Source organism: Coenobita brevimanus, chromosome 6 (assembly GCF_032717465.1).
Source record: "Coenobita brevimanus isolate Jiangsu-jjx chromosome 6, ASM3271746v2, whole genome shotgun sequence".
In the NCBI taxonomy this organism is placed as follows: Eukaryota; Metazoa; Arthropoda; class Malacostraca; order Decapoda; family Coenobitidae; genus Coenobita; species Coenobita brevimanus.
In genome coordinates, this window is record NC_136959.1 from 38,816,850 (window position 1) to 38,837,012 (window position 20,163).

Sequence of the window (20,163 nt, forward strand, 5' to 3'; positions counted from 1 at the left end):
GCTCCTTGGTCCTCCTCATCATCCCCGGCTGCGAGAAAGCAAGATTCCTCTGAGACGTCCCAACAGTACTGTCCTGGCCCATGATACTGCCACAGATGATTCATGTGTACCATCTTTGGGAGAGATTTCCTGCCTCCCCGAATCTGATAGGCAGTCCACACAGTGTAAGGCCCATAGGACTCTGCAGCTTCGGTGACTGTCCTTCCTTTCACTGATAATTGTATAGCCAAACTTGGTCACCATCCTTGAAGGTCACCTCACTTGCCTTGGCATCATACTTGCACCTCATCACCTCTCCTGAAAACTTGAGGGCTCCTCGCACTTGATGACGTACCTCAGCCAGCCTTTCTTGAAGATGCTTCACATAGCTGGAGGTGTCTGTAGGCAGCTCTTCACCAGGTGATCTTCCCACTAACAAGTCAACAGGTAAGCCTAACTCGTGGCCCAACATTAGTTTTGCAGGTGTGTAGCCGATAGACTCATGAGATGCAGACCGATATGCCATCAACAACGCAGGTAATTTCTGGTCCCATTCTGTTTTTCCTCTACACAGTGCTTGGCCAGTTCTTGTCCCAGGGTCCAATTGAATTTCTCCGCCATCCCATCCGACTGTGGCCTTAAAGGGGTCGTCCTGGTCTTCTTGATCCCAAGTAACTTGTAGCACTCACGGAACACAGCAGACTCGAAGTTTCTACCCTGGTCTGAATGTAGCTCATGTGGCATCCCAAAACGACAGAACTGGTCAACCATCTGAGCAACAGTCGCAGCCTCTTGATCAGGGATAGCATAGGCTTCTGGCCACTTTGTGAAGTAGTCCATGGCAACACATATATACCGGTTTCCTCTTTCAGTGAATGGCAAAGGTCCAGCAATGTACACTGCAACTCTTTCCATCGGTACACCCACTTAGTACAGCTGGAGAGGGGCGCAACCACATTTCTTGGGTCCCTTCTTGGCACAGCACACATCACAGGCCCAACACCACACTTCAACATCCTAATGCATGGTAATCCAGTAGAATCTGTATCACAGCCAGCTTAGAGTTTTCTTCACTCCAGGGTGCCCACTAGTGATCTGGTTATGGGATATATCCAAGATCTTAGACCTCATCTTCTTCAGAACCACCAGTTGCCAATACTTGCTGAGGCCATCGGGTGTCTCACACTGATGCTCCAGCAGCCCGTTGTTCAAACAAAGAAGGTCCTACTGATCCCAGTAGCTCTTGGTCGTAGGGCTTAACCTGGAAACTTCTTCTCATGATGGTCGCACTGTACTCCGCTGCAGCCACTCTAGCACTGGTTTTAAATCTTCAACCTCCATCTGCATCCATTCCTCTACTGCCATCAGGCCCAGAATCTCCATTGCAGCACCCTTGAGGCTAGTAGCAAGCTGCCCTGCTCTCTGCCTATCATCCCAGCCATTCTGATCCACAGGTAACTCAGACTGTGCACAGTAAGCTTCCCAAGATAATCACCATCAAATTCTTGAGGTTTCTTTTTAGTTGGACCCTCATTATAGCCATGGATGCAGTGAAATGGCGGGGGACAGGGCGACTTGGAGGCGATTTGTTTGTGGCCACCCCAAACGGGATTGAGGCGTCTGGCAATATATAGATAGATAGATAGACTTCACTGGTTTGGGGCCTAAAAATTGGGGCATCATAATGAAGGCCAGGACTTAAACATTCTGCATTCTGATTATTCAACCCTGTAATGCTACCTTTAGATGCTTGGGATCTGTCAAGATTCACCATATGCTGTCCATTCCTTTTATATGCTTCCTGTCCACTGACCTGAGGCTCAGCAGTGCAATATTTCCATACAGCCTCAATATTCTCACTAATTATCTTCACATGGTCAACTACATGCTTCAACCGGTTATCTACATGCTGTCTGCACTGCATCATTACTCCTTCACTAATCTTCAGCTGGTTGTCCACATGCTGTTTGCACTCTGTCACTATTTCCTCACTTATTGTCTTCAACTGGTCATTTACTGTACATGCTTTTACACTCTTTCACATTATTGCTTACTTCATACTCCTGCTGCTCTAGCTTGGCATCTACTTCCTCCCGGAGCTGTTGCTGTTCTTCCTTCATTTCCCCCATGAGAGCATCTAACTGTCCCTGCATCCTCAGTTGTAATTCCCCCGGTTGCTCCTCTGATGCCTCTAGAAGTGTTCACATCGTTCTTTCTGTTCTGCACGTTGTGCCTCTGGTTGTTCATATTTTTCTTTTTGTTCTTCATGTTGTTCCACTACTTGTTCATTCTGTGGCTTCAATTGTACCTTTTTTGCCTGTGATAGTTCTTTGAGTTCTTTTTGTCCTTCATTCAGTGCTTGTAGTTGTACACTTTGTGCTTGTAACTGTTCTTTTGTGCCTGTAATTGTTCTTTTTGTTCTTCACTCCGTGCCTGTATTAGCTTCACGATTCTCGCTAAGGAAATTTCCTCCTCCTGCCTTGCTTGAGACCTTGTCTTCACACCTTCTGCTTCCATGTCGAAGGTTGGACTCACTGCAGCACTTAATCCACACTCCTGACACCTGTGTTAGGTCCCCACCCCACAGTGCAACAGGCTTCAACAGCAGTAGTACGGTACAGGAAGGACGTTGCCCGGGGTGTTGTTTTTCCTATGGTCAGCCTTTAGGTGTACAGTACACAAGATCAGCAGAGGCAATATAAACACTGGCTCCTTAATGTTCACTGTCTTTATTTTCCAAGTAATTCCACTTAATACCTTCCAACTTCACTTCACTGTTCTCACAAGCAGTGGAGCTATACAGACTTTACTAACTGCTATTACACTTAATGCTTGACAACACTTCTCCGGTATTACAAGTTCTGATGATATACAAACTTCAATAAACACTTCACTGTTTTCACAAGTACCAAAAATAATCTTCACGAAATGTAATTACACTTAATGCTTGCCAGCAACACTTCACAAACTTCACTAACAGCACTGCATTACACTCAGACCGACTGAACTTCACTCAAACAACTGAAAACCAACTAAAACTTCCTGTAGTCTCCTTCCCATAACCTTACATTACTCGAGAAACTTCTGGCACAAACTCGACGGGGCAAAAACTAACAGTTGCCAACTAGGAGACATCAAAACATGCCAGACTTTTCTTACATTACATAATACTGTAAATTATTTAGCATCAATCAATCAATCAATCATTTCCTGTGGCACCCCACGGAATGCATAGGGCCTCAATGAACTCTCTCCACCAATATTTGTTTCTTGCCATCTCCTTCAGGTCCCACCAACACTCTTCTCCTGCTTCTTTTTTCATTGTCCTCAACCAGGTTTCCCTCGGCCTACCTCTACCTCTTCTTCCTCTAGCAGTCCACTTTGGCACATCTTGCATTAAACTACCTTCTTTTCTCTATATGTGCCCCAGCTACTTCCAGCGAGACAGTCTCACATATTCATTAACTCAAAATGAATTACACAATTCAACAAACAATCACATAAATAAAACATCATAGAAAAAAAAGCACAAAAATTAATGCATAACTTACAAAACAATTACACTTACAAACACCAGGCAAACTAGCAACTCTGACTCGTACCGAAACATACGGTAAATATCGGGAAACGTCGAGAATTCTCTAGCAATACCTAACTGGCAAATCTCGACTCTTAACTGTATTAATAACAGTGTGATTTATACAGCGTTATCATTCACAACTAGGCGCTGCATACAACTGAGTTCGGACAAGAGGTATTAATAACAGTGTAATGTATAACACCAGTGTTATCATCCAGAACTCAGGGGCTGCACTGAGCTACTAAAGTATGAGAGATAATTACCACCTCATTAATTATTTCCCAACAATAACACCATTATCTATTTCTCACGCCTGCCCCAATCACCTGCCTCCGGCCAGAGAAACTGCCGGAGACGTGGCTGCCCATTACAGGTTAATGGCAGCATCATTCAAGGCAGTGCGGACTGACACGAAACCTGGGCGGCCAGGGGAGGAGGGAGGTAGTGGGTATGAAAGGGTGACCCACACACATTGACAATCATGATGACTAATAACAATGGTAATGAGGAGGTGGATTAACGACAGCGAACTGCATGACCATGACATGCATATATAATGTGAACTTGAACAAAACAATGCGTGGTGAATGTCGAGTGGAGGTTTTTATAAAGGGATGTATAGACAACGTGACAGAGAGACAAACAAGGATGGTCAGAGCGCAGACATGTAAGAGATAATCATCCAAGCACACACTCACTGTAGTGTGTATAAGTTGAACCAAAGCAAGTGTGTGCCATTATAGCGGTAAAAGTGAACGGGGATGAAATGAGGCAATGTGGTGGGTCTTTTAAACACCAGTTTGTTGCAAGTGTACTGATACATTTCACATATCACGATGGAAGAGCGTTTAATAAAGTGTGAAGCAAACATTGGGTATCAAACGGTACCTTGTGTTCTGACACGGTAATGTAGGGATTAACAGATATTAATACTCATGAAAAGGCGGAGGAGCATTAACATAAAAGGTAAAAGTAAGGTAAATGTGGGGCAGATGACTTGAGGCGCTTAGCCACAGTGGTCGTCTGTGTAACATATGACTTTAAGCCTGTGGTGGGTTATCCTGAGTTACTGGGCCACTGCATCATCCAGGTTACCATGGTTACCTCCTTTAGGTGTTACCATAGGTATTCATTTTACCTACCAACCCACCAAGGGTGGGATTGACACCTGAGGCTAGTGACGCCAACTTTTCGGCACCTTGGCACTAACGGGCTGGCAGCTTGGTAGTCAGCGATGATGATGCATCAATGTAATGAAGAAATAAAGCTGGAACAGGTAAAGGAAGAGGAAATGGCAGGCGACAGACTGATAAGGAATAAAGGAATTCACCCAAGTATTTTAACAGACTGAGGAGACGAGTAAAGGTTATTGGAAGGAAGGAGGGGAAAAAAAAATAAAGATATATTTTACCCTTTGATCTGTAATGTTTTGAAGTGATGGTGCCGGAGAGGAAAACTCTCTCTCTCTCTCTCTCTCTCTCTCACACACACACACACACACACACACACACACACACACACACACACAGGGAGTCATCAGAGGTAGACGTCGGACATCGGCGCTCCGTACCAAACCAACACAGCCAGTGGCATTACCTAAATTAGTATCTTTGAATGAGTCAATCTCTGTACCAGGTTAGACTAAATGATTTTTCATTATTAAAAGGAAAAAAATAATAATAAGTTTAAACAATACTGGTTCACACAGAACAAAGAACCACGAGGAAAAAAATGCGCTGAGTCAGCTGGGTTTGTTTAGACTACAGCAACTCAGGGAAAGTGAACATACTCTGTAAGTACATACTCTGTTCATTTAGTATTACAAAATGGATACATACTTCAATAAAACAAATTTGGAAAAGAAAAGGGATAAAAGTAAAAAGCAAAATGATGATTTCTACCGAGAACTGGTTGAAGTGGAGACTCACAATAGACTGGTTGAACGTGTACACAAACTAGAAATGGCTTTCAAAAATGAAATTGATGAAATAAAGAAGCAAATGCACTTGCAAAGAGAAGAAATAGAAAAACTAGGAAGGGAGGCCAATAAGAAAGACACAACCATCAGTGATTTAACAGTGGAATTGAGTACGCTTAGGAAGAAAGTGAGTGAAATGGCAAGTACAGTAGTCAATCACGAGAGTGTTATGGAAGAGTTCAAAAATGACACAGAGACAATTAGGCAAGCAAGCAGTCTTATGGACCAGAGCAGTGATATTGAGGAGAAGATAACACAGGTGAATGAAGCTGTGCAAAGCTACAAAAATGATGTAGAAACCACGTATGCTGAAATGGTGAAAGTAAAGAAAGACTTAGAAACAAGGGTGCAGGAAAAAAGCATTAAAAAGGAAGTGAAAAGAATAATCCAAAACAATCCAAAGTTAGTCAGAGATTCAGTAGAGATAAACAAATCAATAGTAATCACTGGTATAGAAGAGGAAGAAGTTAAAAACAAGATCACAAGAGACAAAAAGGAGATGGCAAATGTAATGAGCTTACAGAAAGAAGTATCAGAGGAAATCTGTAGTAAAGACATAGAGGAACACAAAAGGTTAGGGAAATACGAGAAAAGCAAGACAAGACCTCTAAAGGTGACTTTCCAGAGTGTAAACACTGTGGAAGAGATACTAAAAAATGCAAAGAATCTTATGGAAAAAGAGGAGTTCAAAAATGTATGGATAAAAAGATGCCTAACACAAGAGGAACTGGAATTACTGAAAGAGAAAAGGGAGGAAGCAAAAACAAAAAATGAGGGAAGATCAGAAGAGGAGAAGAAATTTTTTTACAAAGTAATAGGATTGCAGGTACGAAAGTGGTACACAAACAGGATGGAAGAAAAAGGAGGAAGGTAGTAGAACCATGTCATGACAAGTATATAAACAAGATGATAAAGTTGATGTACTCAAATGTGGATGGAATGGTATCTAAATTACTAGAGATGAATGATTATGTCAGAGAACATGAACCACAAATAATATGCCTAACTGAAACAAAATTAACACCAAGGATATCCAATGACATACTAAACTTAGAAGAATACAATATATGGAGAAGAGACAGAAATTTAAAAAAAGGAGGAATTATAATAACTAAGAAAAATCTAAAACTCAAGGAAATAGAACTACATATACCGTCACAAGTAGAACTGATTGCAGTAGAAATCGACACATCTGAAGGTAAAGTAATTGTAGCCAATTTGTACATGCCACCCAGATCAAACACATGGGAAAGAGACGAATATGAGGACCTGGCAGAGAGTACAATTCAGAGTATAAGATCATTGCTACATAAAATGGAAGAGAAATCGGAAAGAATTATACTAACTGGGGACTTCAATACAAATATAAATTGGAATACTCTAGATATAAATAGCCAAGAAAGCTGTTGGGACCAAAAGCTCCTGGATCTCGTACAAGAGTTTTTCTTAACGCAACATGTGAGGGAAACCACCAGAAAAAGAGGACTTGATGTACCTTCAGTGCTAGATCTAATATTTACTAGGCAAGAAAATGATACTGACAGTTTATTATATCACCCTCCACTCGGCAAAAGCGATCATGCAGTACTAAATTATAACTTCAGGATAGCATATGACATAGTAAACAGCAATGACAGTTACAAAAAGAGCCTAAACTATAAAAAGGGAAATTATCAAGACCTAAAGAAGTATTTCTTAGAAGTTGATTGGGAAAATGAGCTTAGAGGACAAGATTTAAATGCTGTATATAAAAATTTTTGTGAATTTTATGAAATAGGAGTCCAGAAGTACATCCCACAGCACAAAGAAGCAGATAAGAAAATACAGAAATGGTTCAATACAGAATGCAAAAAATCAAAAGAAAGAAGAGATTTGTTGTGGAATAGATACAGAAGACACGATAGTGAAAGGGCGTATAATAATTACAAACAGGCAAGAAACAACTATACAAGAATAAGGAGGGAAACCCAAAAACAGTTTGAGGAGGATATAATAAATAAAAGTAGTGATCAACCAAAGCTGTTTTACAGCTATATCAGAAGCAAAACCAATGTAAAAGATATAATACAATCCATTACGGACGAGTGAATCACTTATACACAAGAGAAAGATATTTGTGAAGCACTAAATAAGAATTTCCAAATAGTTTTTACAGAAGAAAAAAATTTTGAGAGGGACTATGTGGAACACGCATGTCCACACATACTACCAGATATACAAATAGCAGAAAAAGTAATACAGGAGGAGTTAAGTAGATTAGACAGAGGAAAAGCAAGTGGTCCTGATGAAATTTCATGTTGGGTATTACAAGAATGTGCAAAGGAGTTAAGTAAACCATTATTTTTAATTTTCAAGAAATCCTTGAGTCAAGGTAAACTACCTGATATTTGGAAAAAAAAAAAAAAAAAAAAAGCAAATATTGTCCCCTTATTCAAGAAAGGAAATAGACAAAATCCACTCAACTACCGACCAGTATCACTGACCAGTGTTGAAAGCAAGGTATTAGAAAAACTTATAAGAAAACCTTGGGTAAATCATCTAGAAGAACACAGTATGATATCAGAAAGACAGTTTGGTTTCAGAAAAGGAAAATCATGTGTTACTAATCTGTTGAGCTACTATGACAGAGTAACAAACACAATACAGGAAAGGAAAGGATTGGTGGACAGTATCTATTTAGATTTCAAGAAAGCTTTTGACACAGTACCACACCAAAGACTTTTATGGAAACTGTACCATCAAGGAGGAATTCGAGGCAAACTGTTTTGTTGGATGCAAGACTTTCTCATAAAAAGAGAAATGAGGACACTACTAAGAGGAAACTACTCATCATGGAAAGAAGTGACTAGTGGAGTACCACAGGGTTCAGTGCTGGCACCAATCATGTTTTTAGTGTATATAAATGATATAAACAGTAACACTGGAAATGAGAGCTGTCTGAATATGTTTGCAGATAATGCAAAAATACAAAGGAGAATTACTAACACAGACTCTTGTAAAGAGCTACAAGAAGATTTAAATAAACTTCATGAATGGGGTAGTACATGGCAAATGGAATTCAATGTGGACAAGTGTCATGTAATCAAGTTTGGTAAAAGTGGAAAAAGACCTGATTGGGATTATAAGTTAGGAAATAAAACCCTATACACATCAGAAAGAGAGAAAGACCTAGGTGTGATTATCAATAACAGACTATCTCCGGCTGACCACATCAGCGAGAAGGTTCGGAACATGTATACACTGCTTGCAAATATGAGAATAGCATTCACATACATAAATGAAGACATGCTAAGAAGGATAATAACATCATTCATTAGACCAACCCTGGAATATGCATCAGTAGTCTGGAGTCCTCATCTCAAAAAGCATATAGACAAGATTGAAAAAGTTCAAAGGGCCGCTACAAGATGAATACCAAGCTTAAGGGACCTAAGCTACGAAGAAAGACTAAAAAAACTGAATCTACCAACACTACAGGAGAGGAGGAAAAGAGGTGACATGATAATGCTATATAAGTGCATATCAGGAAAGGAGAAAATAGACATAAATGATTACTTAACATATGGAGAAGCATCAGCAAGAGGACACTGCAAAAAACTGCATAAGAAGAGAGGTGATAAAGACATAAGGAAATTCAGTTTCCCAAACAGAGCAATTGATCAATGGAATGCACTACCGAATGAAATAGTGTGTGCCAAAACAATTCACAAATTTAAGGATATGTACGATAAATATGGTTTAAGACACGGGACAGTACGAGCTTGACTCATTCCTGTAAAGATGCAATTAGGTAAGAACAAACATGGTCATGTACCCCACATTTATTCCCTCGCCTTTCCTATTTTCTTTCCTTCCACTGTGGTGGGAGTGGGAAGCCATTGTGGGAAGAGGAAGGAGACAACAACAGCCAGAGAAACACGTCAAGACAGTCAGAGGCAAGTAACTGCAAAGACAGAGAGAAAGAGAGAGAGAGAGAGAAGGAGGTAGGTAAGGAGGGAGGGAGGAGAAGCATGATTGGGATATTCTTTTACAGTACTAAAATGAAAGGAAAATTATGCATGAATATGTATTGTGTATAAATATATGTATGAAATGGAAGTTGTAACCGAAATCGAAGAAGTGTTATGTCACTAACTAAAGAGAAAACAAGAAGTCAGGAAGGTATAGAAAGAAATGAGGTGAGTAGGAGTGTTTAAAGAGGGTAGGCTATCTTGCCCCTTAATATTTTCTTGCTCCTGTCAATGGGTGCTCTGCGCGCATTCTACCCTCTGACCCTTAATATAATAAAGAACGCAGGTGTGCAGGTTCTTCCTGCATATTCAGAGAAAACATGGAAACTGCATACCCAATCCTGCGATTAGTATGCCGACTTTGCTGAAATGCTCGTGCTCACTTTCTCAAATTTCTGCTCGTCTTTGTTTTTGGAATGGGGGACCGACCCCTCAAGAATCACATTATCGCGTTACGGATGAAAGTCCTTTGTACATTACATACGAAGATATCAAAGCCATATCTGCCCTCCTGTCACTATTTATGTGTGTTTTAAAATTAGTGAGGGGGGGATTGACCCCCTTAAAAGTCAGGGTTGGAATATTATATATAGTGGAACTTTCCTAGTAGCCAAACGATGTCATCTGCAAAGATTCATTCAAGTATTTCGCCCATTTCTAATCTTTTTTATTTTGGGTTGGGGGCTGAATCCCCCATTGTAGAACCTGTAATATCTATGTCATATCTGACCGCCTTCCTCTATTTTGTATCCATTATATTATTTTATCATTATTTATCAATCCTCGTCTGCTCACCACCCCTGGGAGAAAGACGACAACATACACTCAAACTTTTCCCAAAACATCGTAACTGAATTCTTTCTAGCACCGGTCCTGTTGGGACAGTTGTATGATCGTTAATGACGGTGACATGTCCGTGATCACTGGCCGGCCTGAAGGATGTGGCTGACTGGTTCCCCCACTCTCATCTTAACTCCTCGATCTTCCTCCATTCCCTGTACCACAACATCTGGAGTGCTGAAAATTAAGAGGTAGTTTCTCATTGCGGTGTACGGTTATAATATTCGAGGATTTTTCGCCGTTTATCTGATATTGAGGCTGAGGAGGAGACCGTTCAGGAATGAATTTCACTCTCTAGTGTCTTGGCTTGACAACAATGACTGTTGCAATCTTATTACGTACTGCTTGATTTTGGGTTGTTTTTAAATGCAGCCTATAAGTATGTTTCGGAAGTGAAAGAATAAAGGGAGGGAGTATATGAGGGAAGCTGTTTTTAGTGGCAAGAGGAAATGTTAAATAATTGTGTTTATGCTTTAATACCTTTGATGAAATCGGGAATTAGACTTCTGACAGTAAGTAAAAGAATAGAATATGTCAATATTTAAGAGCATATCTCTTTATTGTATTGTGTAGGGATGCGCGTTTTGAAGCTGAATGTGTTTAACAAAATATAAATATACATTCACAAACTACATCGATTTCTCTTGTGCATTTCTTAAATGTAGCTTAGTAAACTGCTCACCTTTCACACTCAAAAAAGAAGTCATCACTGTCTGTTATTTTAATAATACTTAGAGGCTGCAGCCAAATAGATAATGAAGAGACTGATGATCATCATGAGATCGAGTTCCAGTTAGAAAATTACAAGTTACAGTAGAATATTTCAGAGAAGAAAAAAACGTTGTTAGTGCTTTCCATAAGACTGTTCGACTGTTGCTGTTACACCAGACTCATTTGAATGTCAAGCCACCATACCGCAGGCTGAAGTTGCTTCTCTTATAGTCCGCCATCCTCCTCATAGAGTATAGGAAAGGAGATGAGGCATGTTGAAAAAACAGATAGAAATTCGCCTGATAGACTGGTGCGACCACGAGAAGATGTCACTCACCAGCAGCAAGACTAATCGATTCTTGAAAATAAAACACCGATAAACAACAGTTAATAAGTGAAAGTCCCGATCATATACATTATGCATGGTCCGTAACTCTGCTGAAGTGTTGGCATTTGGCCATTTGTGGCGTCATGTATTAGAACATGGATCATGAAAACAGGGTCCCGGTCTATGTCTACACACACACACACACATACACACACTGCTCTCCGGCTCAGTGGTAGTGCTCTCGCCTAGCATCTGCTAAGACAAGAGTTCGCGCCTTGCTTGGGATGCGAAAAGTTTCACTGACGAATCGGGTGGGTATTGTCCCCCTTGAGCAAGGGGATGGGTGTGTGCGTGTGTGAAGGCCAAGGCTTTGCTCTTAGATCGGACTATATCAGCTCTCAGCTCTCTTCCGGGTGCGTAAAAAGCTGATTTCACAACCATCACTTGATCCTGACCTACCCGGTGAATTACACACACACACACACACACACACACACACACACACACACACACACACACACACACACACTTAAAGGCAGTAATTCTGCTACAGAAGAAGAAGCCTACTATGCCCACATGGATGTTGTTTTTCTCACTGGTCTCTGGTGCCAACATATGTGACTGTGCAAACCAGTCCTGGATCCGCAAACTCTGGCATACAGTTGGCACGTCATGTCCAGGTTTGTTGGGAGAACTCTGTTGTCTACACCCCCCCCCCTACACACACACATATACATAGATAGATAGATAGATTGATTGATTGATAGACTGATAGATACATAGAAAGATAGATACATAGATGGATATAGACAGATATACATAGATATAAGTAGATAGATAGATAGACAGACAGACAGACAGACAGACAGATAGATAGACTGATTGATTGATTGAAAGATACATATATAGATAGACAGATAGATAGATATAGATAGACAGTGTGACAGAGAATACAGAAACGTAGAAATGTGAAGGTAATACTCGTACCTACCAGCGAGAACATAAAAGCAGCAGAATTAACAGACAATAAATAAGAAAATGCAAGAACATGTCCAGAAATTCAACATGCACACAGTAAACGAAGACTTAATCTCAGGAACTACCGTACACACATCAAAGAGGAGACTATGGATTGGGAAAGTCAGGTGTATGCTTCAGAGATAGCCAAATGGTGCAATACGAGTAGAACGTAATAAGAAAGAAATTATCAAGGTGGTGGAAGAATGCTATGGTTATTTGTGCAACTCAAATGACAGACCACGCGTCGAAGGAAACCAAGTATCAAAAAAAAAAAAACAGATATAACTATAAAAGAGACATATATAACCAAAAGTATGAAAAGAGGTAAAGCATCAGGAGAAGACATCATCACAGTAGCTTTAATTAAAGATGCAGGAAAGGTTGCCTTGGAAAACTATCAAAACTCTTTACAGAATGTCTCACAGAAGGAAAAGTCCCAACAGCCAGGAAAATGTTGTAATAATCTTAATACATAAGAAGGGATACGTGAAAGGTTTTAAAAACTACCGACCAATTAGCCTTTTGCCAGTTATATGCAAATTATTCACAAAGATCACCTCCAATAGTATTTTAGCCTTGTTAGACTCTAACCAGACTAGGGAACAAGCAGGTTTTCGAAGTGTATTCTCAATCATCTACTTCATACATACAATAAATGAAATAACTGAGAAGACCAATGAGAACAGGAAACATTTGTGTATAGTGTTCATTGATTGCCAAAAAGCCATGGACTCGGTAGAAACAACAGCGATACTGAGTGCAGTTCATAAACAAATTGTAGATGAGATCTGCTATAGAATTTTGGAAGACATATGTAGGGACGGAACAGCGACCATTAAGCTCCAAACAGGCAATGGAAAAATCCCACTTAAAAACTAGAAAGCACCCAGAGAGCTCATACCTATGCCAATGCCATTGCAGGACCCTGATCCGGATCAGCCCCCAAATCTAATCAATTCTTTCTTGACCCATGATCCACCCTTCCACAAAATTTCATTGAGATCCAATGAGAGCTTTTGGAGGTATTGTGTGGACAAACAAACATGCAAACAGGTAAACACGTAACCTTCTCCAACTTCGTTGGCGGAGGTAAAAAGCTGTAAAGGCAGGGCGATACCATCTAACCAAAATGTTTACTGCATGTTTAGTAGAAGCCTTTAGAAAGCTAATATTTCCGCAACCTCAGGTTTGCGATGACATCGTTCTATTTGTTGAGTCAGTTAGACAACTGAAACAGTTGATAGAAAACTTAAACAGAGAAAACCTCTGCATAAGACTGTATATGATTAAGAAAAAGACGAAAGTCATGCTTTTTAAAATGGCTCGAAATGAGGAAATAAGAATCCCAAATGAATTTCAGAACTAGGTGATGAATTTGTATACCCAAGGCTGCCTGTACGGACTAACCTGTCATTCAAACTTGAAATAAAGATGTATAAAGTGGGATTGGAGCACATTTGGTAGACAAAGTAACATATTCAAGGGCACTTTTCCAATGTATTTAAAGTGGAAATTTTTTACATCAGTGGGCTATCCTTTTAATGATTTGCAGCTCAGAGACATGGACTGAACCACTGGAAAGAAAGGAAGTGCCCAGAAGGGTATGGAAATATCGATGCTTAGAATCACCTTAAGAAATAGGAGAGAATGCTCTTGGATTAGGAAATGGATTGGAGCAAAAGACAATAAAATCATATGAAAACGTCTACAGGGTGGAACGCTGAATCGCACCTGAAGACCAAAGGGTAAATTGCAGATCTTTAATCATATTGCAGTGCATTCCCATTGGCCTTCAAGCTCAATTCAGCATTCCACCCCGTGGACGCCTTCACTTCATCAGCAAACAATGATAGTAGATAGAAACAGTGGTCAATAATAAAAATTTACACAATAAATGATGGTAGCAAGTAAAATAATTAAACAATGGTAGAAAAAAAAAAAAAAGATTAGTAATAGAGTGCGAAGAGAGTGGATGAGGAATTTGGAAGGAATTTAAGTGTAAAGTGGAGGGACTGTAAGAAAATGGTCTGGAAAGAGGTAAACAGAGTTAGGCAAGGTGTCAGAGTAGTTAGTCGGGGAGTGAAAGATAATAATGGTAGATTACTAGGGGAGAAGGGAGAAAAAGTGAGCAGATGGAGACAACACTTTAAGGCATTGTTGAACATAGAGAATGAAAGCAGTGCGAGTGTAAGTGGCTGAGGAATGGCTGAGAGACGAGGGATGTGAGAAGAGAAGAAGAAATCAGTAGGATGGAAGTTGTGGAAACAATGAAGAAAGTCAAAATGGGGAAAGCCTCAGGATTTGATGGAGTGTGTGGTGAAATGCTGAAGCATGGGGGAAAGATTGTAGTAGAATGGATGTGGAAGATGTGCAGATTGGCATGGGAGTAAGATAAGAGTCCCGGAAGATTGGAAGTCAAGTGTAATTATTCTCATGTACAATGGAAAAGGGGAAAAAGAAGTGTGTGGTAATTATAGGGGCATTTGTCTTCTTAGTGTAATACGAAAAGTATATGGTAGGATACTTATTGACAAAGTTAAAAAAAATAACAGAGGAATTAGTTGGAGAAGAACAGGGAAGTTTTAGGAAGAGAAGAGGTTGTGTAGATCAGATATTCATTCTTATGTCTTCAGTGGAAAAGTTTCTAGAGAAGGGAAAGAAGTTGTAAGCTACCTTCGTGGATTTGGAGAAAGCATATGACAGGGTGGATAGACAAGGATTGTGGAAAGTATTAAGAATATATGGAGTAAATGGGAAGTTGTTGAATGCCGTGAAGAGAATGTATGAGGGCGCTAAGGCAGCAGTGGGTGTGGAGAGTGAACTGAGTGAATTTTTCTATTTGTAGGTTGGGTTGAAACAAGGATGTGTCATGTCTCCATGGTTGTTCTATCTGTATATGGATAAGGGTTATGTAAGAGATACAAGGTAGGGTAGTGGACATCGGAGTGGCCCTAATGAGAGAGGGCAGTGTTTGGAAACTCCCTATACTGTTGTTCGCAGATTTTTTTTTTTTTTTTTAATGTGTCCGACTCTGGGCATAGGCTTCACAGCCTGCTCTCAAGGCCCAGTAGTCCTCCTACATACCATACACCTCTGTACATGTCACCACTTCGGCGCTAACACCCACCATCCATATTGAATACATGCTAGGGCTGTCTCATACAGGACTGGTGTATTGGTATTAGCGGGGGTACTTTTATGACATGTCGGCGGGTCATCTGGTAGATCAGGAAAGTCTGCTTTTATGAAATACAAATCCTTAAACTGTTCCCTGCCCCAGCCGGGATTCGAACCTGGGTCCATCAGGACTGCAGGCCGCCTCTCTACCCAGTATCCGTGCTTGTCGTAAAAGGCGACTAAAAGGGTTGGCGGAGGGTTAGTGCCCCTCCCCGGAAAACAACTAACTAAAAAAACAAACAAGAAGCCTCGGACAAGGACTGACCTAACGACGACGACCCAGGACCGGACAAAGGACTTGGTAATGGCTACATGGAATGTAAGAGGAGCGAATGATGAGGTGAAAGAGAGCGAGATTGTCCAGGTGCTTGAGGGTGCGAAAGTGGATGTATGTGGGATAACTGAAACGAAATGGAGAGGAGAAAGTGTGAGAGAATGGGAGTATGGATGGGGTATATGTTCAGGAGTAGGTGAGAATGAGAGGGCAAAGGAAGGTGTATGTATAGTTGTGAGTAAAAGATGGAAGAAGAGCATAAGACAGTATGGATCAGTTGGGTCAAGATTTGTGTGGATAAAGTTGAAAGTTGGAATACAAATGTGGGCGATTGTGTGTGTGTATGCGCCAGCACAAGATCATGCTAGCAGAGTGAGAGGAGAGTTTTGGACAAATGTGGAAGTGTCCATGGAAAAGTTTGGAAGGAATGAGAGAGTGTTTTTGATCGGTGATATGAATGGTAAACTAGGGAATGTGAAGGTGGATGGAATAGTTGGTGAGTGGGGTGTGCCTGCTGAGATAGATGAGAATGGCAGTGCGTTAGTGTACATTTGTGCTGGGAGGGGGTTGGTGATAGCCAATACCCTCTTCAGGCATAAAATGATCCACAGGTATACATGGCGAGTAATGAGAAGGATGGGTGGTGAACTGAATGAAAGAAGGCAATTATTGATTATGTGTGTGTGGATGAAAGGATGCGAAGATGTGTAATGGATGCAAGAGCTTATAGAGGTTGGGGGAGTGGACTTTCTGACCACTACTTGGTGGTGGCCAGAATTAGGATCCAAGTAAGATGGAGGAATAGAAGGAGGGAAAGACGAGAGGAAGGAGTAGTTACAAGGAGAGTGGAAAGGTTACAAGAGGATGAGAAAAAGGCAGAGTATAAGAGAGAAATGGAGGAACGATTGGGCAAATATGAACTGGAGCAGATGGGAGACGTGGAAGGTGTGTGCAGGATATTTACAGAAGAAATATGTGCAGCATGTGATGTGGTGTGTGGGAGGAAGAGAAGATGGAGGGGGGTGCAAGGAACACCGTGGTGGACTGAAGAGGTGAGACAGGCTGTGGCACAAAAGAAGAAGAAAGCATACAATGAATGGATGAGAAATAGGGGCGTGGAAGAAGTTGAGAGGCGGAGGAGAGTTATATGTAGAAAGAAAGAGAGAGGTGAAAAGATTAGTAAGAGAGAGTAAGAAGAGAGTGGATGAGGAATTTGTAAGGAATTTGAGTGTAAAGTGGAGGGACTGTAAGAAAATGTTCTGGAAAGAGGTCAAGAGAGTAAGACAGGGTGGAAGTGATGTTAGCAGGGGAGTGAAAGATAAAAATGGTAGATTACTAGTGGAGAAGGGAGAAAAAGTGAGCAGATGGAGAGAACACTTTAAGGAATTGTTGAACATACAGGATGGAAGTAATGCGAGTATAAGTGGCTGGGGAATGGCTGGGAGAAGGAGGGAGGTGAGAAGACAGGAAGAAATCAGTAGGATAGAAGTTGTGGAAGCAATGAAGAAAGTTAAATTGGGGAAAGCCCCAGGAATTGATGGAGTGTGTGGTGAAATGCTGAAGCATGGAGAAGAGATAGTAGTAGAATGGATGTGGAAGATGTGCAGATTGGCCTGGGAGGATGGTAGAGTCCCGGAGGATTGGAAGTCAGGTATAATTATTCCCTTGTACAAAGGAAAGGGGGAAAAAGAAGTGTGTGGTAATCATAGGGGCATTTGTCTTCTTAGTATAATTGGAAAAGTGTATGGTAGGATACTTATTGACAGAGTTAGAGAAAGAACAGAGGAATTAGTTGGAGAAGAACAGGGAGGCTTTAGGAAGGGAAGAGGTTGTGTAGATCAGATATTCATTCTTAGATCTTTAGTGGAAAAGTTTCTAGAGAAGGGAAAGAAGTAGTATGCGGCTTTCATGGACTTGGAGAAAGCATATGACAGGGTGGATAGACAAGGATTGTGGAAAGTATTAAGAATATATGGAGTAGATGGGAAGTTGTTGAATGCTGTGAAGAGTATGCATGATGGTGCTAAGGCTGCAGTGCGTGTGGATGGTGAACTAAGTGAATTTTTCTCTTTGAAGGTTGGGTTGAAACAGGGATGTGTCATGTCTCCATGGTTGTTCAATCTGTACATGGATGGGGTAATAAAAGAGGTACAAGGTAGGGTAGTGGATGTTGGAGTGGCCCTGGTGAGAGAGGATAGTGTTTGGAAACTCCCTGTACTGTTGTTTGCAGATGATATTGTGTTGTTGAGTGAAGACAAAGGGGAGCTGCAAGGCTTGGTGGATGAGTTTGGGAGAGTGTGTAAGAAACCGAATCTAAAGGTGAATGTAGGGAAGAGTAAAGTGATGGTCTTTGAGAGAGGTGAAGTCAGTGAATGTACAGCGAGGTTGGATGGTGAGGAATTGGAAAATGTGAGTACATTTAAGTACTTGGGTAGTGTGATGAGTAAGGATGGAGGTTTGGAGGATGAAGTGCTTGAAAGGGTACAGCAGGGAAGAAAGGTTGCTGGTTCTTTGAAAGCAGTGATAAGAAACAGGGAAATGAGCATGGAAGTGCTCTAACGTATGGATGTGAAGCTTGGACGTTGTTGGAAGGACACAAGTCAAGAGTGAGAGCAGTGGAAATGAGTTATTTAAGAGGAGCCTGTGGAGTCACATGGAGAGACAGGCTGACGAATGAGGATATAAAGGAGCGTTGTGGTGTGGATGTGGATGTGATAGGAAGCGTTATGAGGAACACACTGAGGTGGTTTGGCCATGTGGAGAGGATGGAGGGTGAGAGACTGACGAAAAGAGTGTATGTGAGTGAGGTGGAGGGGGGAAGAAGGAGGGGGAGGCCGAGGATGAGATGGAGGGCTGGGGTGGAGAGGTATATGAGAGAGGGGGGTGTGAGTTGGGAGCAGGGGAGTGAAATGGCAGGGGACAGGGCGACATGGAGGCAATTTGTTTGTGGCCATCCCGAACGGGATTAAGGCGTCTGGCAATAGATAGATAGATAGATAGAATGTACAGTAAGGTTGGATGAGGAGGAAGTGGAAAATGTGAGTGCATTTAAGTACTTACTGTAGGTAGTGTGATGAGTAAGGATGGAAGTTTAGAAGATGATGTGCTTGAAAGGGTACAACAATGAAGAATGGTTGGTGGTTCCTTGAAAGCAGTGATAAGAAACAGGGAATTAGTATAGAAGTGAAAAGTTACTGCATGACAGTACTGTGATACCAACTCTGATGTATGGACGTGAAGCTTGAACCTTGTTGGAGGGACGCAAGTAGAGAGTGAGAGCAGTGGAAATGAGTTATTTGAGAGGAGCATATGGAGTCACGTGGAGAGACAGACTGACAATTGGGGAAGGAAAGGAGCGTTGTGATGTGGATGTGGATGTGGATGTGATAGACAGCATTAGGAGAAACACACTGAGGTGGTTTGGCCATGTTGAGAGGATGGAGTGTGAGACACTGACGAGGAGAGTGTGAGAGAGGTGGAGTCGGGGAGAGGGAAGGGGAGGCCAAGGATGAGATGGAGGGACGGAGTGGAGAAGTATACGAAAGACGGGGGTGTGAGCTGGGAGCAGGGCAGTGAAATGTCAGAGGGACAGGGCGACATGGAGGTGGTTTGTTTGTGGCCACCCATTACGGGATTAAGGCGTCTGGCAATAGATAGATAGTGAAATTTAATATTTATACAGTAATCCCCGTACTTCCGGACACCCACTTTCCGGACACCCCACTTACTGGATATTGTGGGCCTGGACCTTAGGAACCCAAAAAGGGCCAAAAAAAAGAAAAAAATCCCCCCCAAATCCAAATTTTTTCCCACCCGTAATTTGAAATTGCCGCGAGGCACCGAACAGCTGGTTTACACCATGGCCCATTCACCCCTTCCTTCCTCCCCTTCCCCCCTCCCCTCTCAGGGTTGCCATTTGGTATTTTTCATTACAAAATGTGAGCCAATTTGGTAACAAAAAAATCGTTTGGTAATGAATCAGAATAATGCATTACCAAACGCATTTTTCACATGCATGAGGATACACAGCATGGAGATGGTGGATTGTTTGCTCTCTCCGATTAATCTCCTACCCTACATAGCGTGAAAATAATCAACATGCTGTTAATTATAAGGAGAGTGATTACATATATTTCCACTTGTATATATAATTAGTGAAGAATAAATGCTAGCTTTACGAGTTTGGTAATGAAAAGTTAAATTTAGTAATGAAAATTTAGGAGTTTGGTAATGTGGCCGTTGTGATCTGGTAATTCTGTTTCCCCG